Source organism: Aedes aegypti, chromosome 3 (genome assembly GCF_002204515.2).
Source record: "Aedes aegypti strain LVP_AGWG chromosome 3, AaegL5.0 Primary Assembly, whole genome shotgun sequence".
Classification (NCBI taxonomy): Eukaryota; Metazoa; Arthropoda; class Insecta; order Diptera; family Culicidae; genus Aedes; species Aedes aegypti.
The window spans coordinates 233,136,736-233,142,735 of record NC_035109.1 but is presented as its reverse complement, the minus strand read 5'-3'; positions in this window follow the sequence as shown (position 1 = coordinate 233,142,735).

Sequence of the window (6,000 nt, the reverse complement as noted above, 5' to 3'; positions counted from 1 at the left end):
TAGTACCTACTTCCAGCTGCTGGCAAGTGGTATATCTAGTATAGAAGACATCGAACTGGCATTGCAAATGGTAAAACAAAACATATGATTCGAGCAATAGACCAGTTGCTGCAAAGATTGCAGACATTAAGATCAAAGAACGCACGATAACGTTGGGAAGCACTATCCAAAGATAAAGCAAATTTATATTTTCATAAAATGTAAATATTTTCTGTCATACTCACCAATATTCATTATTCATAATCACAGAATGTGATCTTTGGTTACAAATGGTGTGTAAAACTCGTCGGTAAAATGTCGATCATATATTTTCCCTTCTTTAAAATGTCAGCTATTATTTCGAAATATTTTGTTGGCAACTATTTTCTCCTTTTTATTTCTGGGACAGTGGCTATTTCGCAGCTCAGTGGGGAATTTCGCAGTTCACAAATTTCATAACGCTAAAAATCGCAATTTTTGACATAACCGTTTTGTATGGAAATTTTTACAAATTTTGTGTAAAGTGTAATATTTCGTAGACAACCTCCCTCAATCCCCTTCAGCGTTATGAAATTTGTGAATATGGATTCAACAAAACAAGCCTTTAATTGACTAAGAGGTTTCCTTGTCAATTTACCATTCTTGTACAAGTGCCTCTAAGCCCAGGGATGTCAAAGAACTTTTCAATGCAATAAGATCCACCAGCGAAGGAATCCGAACTCATACCCTAGATATGGTCTTGCTGAACAGCTGCATGCTCACCGGTATTTGGACTTCTTGGTGGTGTCAATATTTCAATCTTGTATTTAACAAAGATTTTCCTTTCTTATGAATACAGGTTGTGTGATAGCATCACGTTGTTACTGTGATTATTAACATCATAGCTGCAAGCATTTTACCAGAAATTGTTGGATATGCTAGGCACTAATATTTCAATATGGAACAGCTATTTATTTAAGCAGGATATCCTTAAGGCATTCATTTAAGTTAATCCTGCTAATTTTAATCAGAAATTTCCTGTTCTTGTACCTCTTCTTGCATTAAAACAGTCAGGTCTCTTATGAAACTGCTCACCAATTTTCTGCCATCACCATTTATTCGTTGTATTGAATCTAACACACATACTTTTACTTTGCGCGATTTATTGTGCAACCTCAAGGACAAAGTTCCACCGGCTGAGCAATCGGGGGTTTATTGAATCCCTTGTAGAGATTGCCCGGCAGTTTACATCGGCCAAACCCGCCGGAAAGTGAGAGTTCGCCTTAAAGAACATCGAAATGCAGTTGTTTCCAATAAAATAAACGAATCCAGTGTGGCAGCTCATGCGGTAGATTCCAATCACGAAATAGATTGGGAAAATGCAAAGCTTATCAAAAGTGTAAGAAAAGCTGCTCATCTTAACGCCTGGGAATCAATGTTCATCAGCAACAACCACGGACCGCTGATGAATGAAGACGATCCCCCCATCGTATCGTGTCTGTTTGATCTGGTGGACACGACACTTCACTAGCAGTTTTTCTCTTCGGACGTGTACGAACATCGTACGAATCCACAGTTCACTCTCAACGATCGTACCAATCGGACGTTTGTTCAGTTTGTCCGCCTTTCGAGCTCCGTGAGTGAAGCTATTGATCAGTTTCAACTACCTACCCAAAGAGTGGACCATACTACGGTTTGAAAAGTGCATTGTTAAGGAACAAAGACAAAAGTTGTGCGGAAACTCGTTTGTGTTTCGGTGGTTGACCTTGATTTTTTTTTTGTGATCCTCAGCTGTAGAACCTTAAGCCTTTGCAGCTAAGTGTTATTAGGTTAAAGGCTAGTGGTGGACACCTAGGTGTCTGCCACGACCAGTGCGATGGCCTCGGGGTCATCCCCTGGGCTGGGGAATGTGTACATTCCCCCTGATTCAAACACACGCCAATTGAATTGGGCGGGATCGGCTGATGTTGTCCCTCAAACAGTTGATGGAAGTTATGCAGGAAGACGTGTTCCAGAATGGATGGATCCGCTCAACGGCGAGTTGTCAATTCTAGTTATGGTCCCGGCACTAGAACAAGGTACCCTTCCAGACAACCCTTGGCTAGTCAGGAAATCAATCGAAAATTCCGTCGGAAGCATTGAGGACGCCCGTCCCGAAAATAGAGGTGCTAGGTATATACTGAAGGTCAGACAGGTCAAGCAAGTGCAACAATTACTTAACCTGCGAGAACTCACTGATGGTACCAAAGTGAAGATCGATTTCCACCAAACCTTGAACATCCGAAAATGTACTGTGTCGTGTCCGTATGGCCTTTCCATGTCTGACAATGAATTGCTTGAAGAGCTTCGGTCACAAGTGTGATTGAGGTTAAACGTTTCTTAAGACGGGATCCGAAAAACAGAGATAACCTTCTCCCAACACCGACTTGTTTGATTTCGGTCCAAGGAACTACACTGCCGGAGTTTTTCTATTTCGGTTACGTCAGGGTTAAAACAAGAGCGTATTACCCAAACCCTTTACAATGCGGAAAATGTTACCGATTTGGCCATACTAAACGCGTTTGCCAAGAAGGAGCCATCTGTCCGGAATGCTCACATGAGCATGAGTACAAACCTCCTTGTCTTGCTGAAGCCCATTGCGTCAATTGCAAAGGGCCGCATAGCGCTCGAGCAAGGGAATGCCCAATCAAAATGGCGGAGTCAAAATAGTACGCATAAAGATCGATGAAGATGTATCATATCCTGAAGCTCGTAAACGTTATGAGGTGAGACAGCAACAATCAACTGTTCAACACAGGCTTGAGACACCAAAAGGAGCAGAGTTGTTGAAAATGCTGGAATTGAAGGACCAAGAAATTGCAAACCTTCGGCGTTTACTCGAAAAGCTCATAAACGAAGTAGCAGAACTAAAAAAGGAAAGGACCGCGCAACCGAAGAACTCTACACGCACCGGCAGCACCCAAGAAGCAGCTTCGCATATCGAGGAGGGAAATCAACCAGACGGATCGCAAATCATCGTAACTGAAGTAAGGCAGGATAGTAAAACTACCAAACGGCGTCAAACAAATTACAATCCAACGTCTCCAAACGGTAATCGTCTAGCCCCACCCCCAAAAAAGTTGCTGGAAAATGGTAAGGATCGAACTAACAATGAATTACTAACACCTCCGAACGACAAAAAAGAATTTTATCGGACAGACATATCACCAGAGCGTGATATGGATACGGATCAGGTTTAAATCTAATCAATGTCTATTGTCTACCTGTTTGGATACTGCTTTAACATCATTTTCAATCCATCGCATAACGCATCTAACACCAACGGTTCAAATCAAGAAACTAGTCAACTAAATGCCACGGGTAGACAAACAACATCTTCACAATCTTCATCGCTAACATATAGATCTTTGGCATTACAATGGAACGTGAAAGGATATCGTGCAAGAAAGGCAGAGCTAGCTCATTTAATAAGTAAACACCAACCTTATGTTGTGTGCTTACAGGAAACGATTTGTACCGCCAACTGCTCAAGCTTCTCGTCAGATTATACAATTATTTGTGAACCTCCCACACAGCAGTCCGGCTGGGGTGGCGTGGCCATTGCTGTTCTGAAGGATTTACCTTTTGTGAAAGTCACATTACACACAAAATTGCAAGCAGTTGCAGTAACGTTGGAAGTTCCAACTAGGAAAACGTATGTATCGTTGTATATTCCCCCTTCTTTCTCTAATGATGGATTGAAGGAGGAGTTGTTCAAGTTAGTTCAGCAGATGCTAAAGCCTTTCATGATCATGGGGGATTTTAATGCACACTCTGAAATATGGGGTTGCTCAAATACGGATTTAAGAGGTCGTATAGTTGTCTCTATGCTAGGTGAATATGATCTTGATCTGCTGAACGATGGTTCACCAACTTTTCTTAGCCTCTCAAATGGTTCTCAATCAGCAATTGATTTGACAATATCATCACAGCACTGTAATAACGTTTTATGGGAAGCTATTGGAGATCAGCATGGAAGTGACCACTTCCCAATTCTATTGAAAATATCGTCTACTAGATCATTTCTAAGTACACCCCAAAGATGGAAATATAGCGACGCTGACTGGATGGAATACCACGAAGAGTTGCTTCAGTGCTGGATCCCAATACAATTTATACGGCTGATAAAATATCAGAAATAATATTTAACGTTGCTTGTCCTGCATTCCAAGAACATCAGGAAAATTGGGAGGGAAAAGAGTCCCATGGTGGACCAACGAAGTTGCCGCTGCAATCAAAAGTAGACGAAAAGCTTTACGTGCTCTGCGTAAATTGAACACAGACGACCCAGAATTTCTGTTGCATTGCAATCTTTTAGAGCTGAACGCAACAATGCGCGTGTTGTTATTGAAAAAGCAAAACAGGAAAGTTGGAAAAATTTCGTTGAAAATATCAATTTTGATTCTTCAGCATCTGATGTTTGGCGGAAGGTTGGCGCCTTACAAGGTCGATATAAGACTCCAAAGTTCCATATTAAGTCAAACGGGGCGGTAACAGATGACCCCTATAAGATAGACATATCTTTTTTGGATCCTCATATGTTAGAGAACCGTTGTGTTTTGAGTTACTGTCTTTGTCATCTAGTGAACTTAGCCTTGGCTAGTGTTAGGTTAAAGGCTAGTGGTGGACACCTAGGTGTCTGCCACGACCAGTGCGATGGCCTCGGGGTCATCCCCTGGGCTGGGGAATGTGTACATTCCCCTGATTCAAACACACGCCAATTGAATTGGGCGGGATCGGCTGATGTTGTCCCTCAAACAGTTGATGGAAGTTATGCAGGAAGACGTGTTCCAGAATGGATGGATCCGCTCAACGGCGAGTTGTCAATTCTAGTTATGGTCCCGGCACTAGAACAAGGTACCCTTCCAGACAACCCTTGGCTAGTCAGGAAATCAATCGAAAATTCCGTCGGAAGCATTGAGGACGCCCGTCCCGAAAATAGAGGTGCTAGGATATACTGAAGGTCAACAGGTCAAGCAAGTGCAACAATTACTTAACCTGCGAGAACTCACTGATGGTACCAAAGTGAAGATCGATTTCCACCAAACCTTGAACATCCGAAAATGTACTGTGTCGTGTCCGTATGGCCTTTCCATGTCTGACAATGAATTGCTTGAAGAGCTTCGGTCACAACGTGTGATTGAGGTTAAACGTTTCTTAAGACGGGATCCGAAAAACAGAGATAACCTTCTCCCAACACCGACTTGTTTGATTTCGGTCCAAGGAACTACACTGCCGGAGTTTTTCTATTTCGGTTACGTCAGGGTTAAAACAAGAGCGTATTACCCAAACCCTTTACAATGCGGAAAATGTTACCGATTTGGCCATACTAAACGCGTTTGCCAAGAAGGAGCCATCTGTCCGGAATGCTCACATGAGCATGAGTACAAACCTCCTTGTCTTGCTGAAGCCCATTGCGTCAATTGCAAAGGGCCGCATAGCGCTCGAGCAAGGGAATGCCCAATCAAAATGGCGGAGTCAAAAATAGTACGCATAAAGATCGATGAAGATGTATCATATCCTGAAGCTCGTAAACGTTATGAGGTGAGACAGCAACAATCAACTGTTCAACACAGGCTTGAGACACCAAAAGGAGCAGAGTTGTTGAAAATGCTGGAATTGAAGGACCAAGAAATTGCAAACCTTCGGCGTTTACTCGAAAAGCTCATAAACGAAGTAGCAGAACTAAAAAAGGAAAGGACCGCGCAACCGAAGAACTCTACACGCACCGGCAGCACCCAAGAAGCAGCTTCGCATATCGAGGAGGGAAATCAACCAGACGGATCGCAAATCATCGTAACTGAAGTAAGGCAGGATAGTAAAACTACCAAACGGCGTCAAACAAATTACAATCCAACGTCTCCAAACGGTAATCGTCTAGCCCCACCCCCAAAAAAGTTGCTGGAAAATGGTAAGGATCGAACTAACAATGAATTACTAACACCTCCGAACGACAAAAAAGAATTTTATCGGACAGACATATCACCAGAGCGTGATATGGAT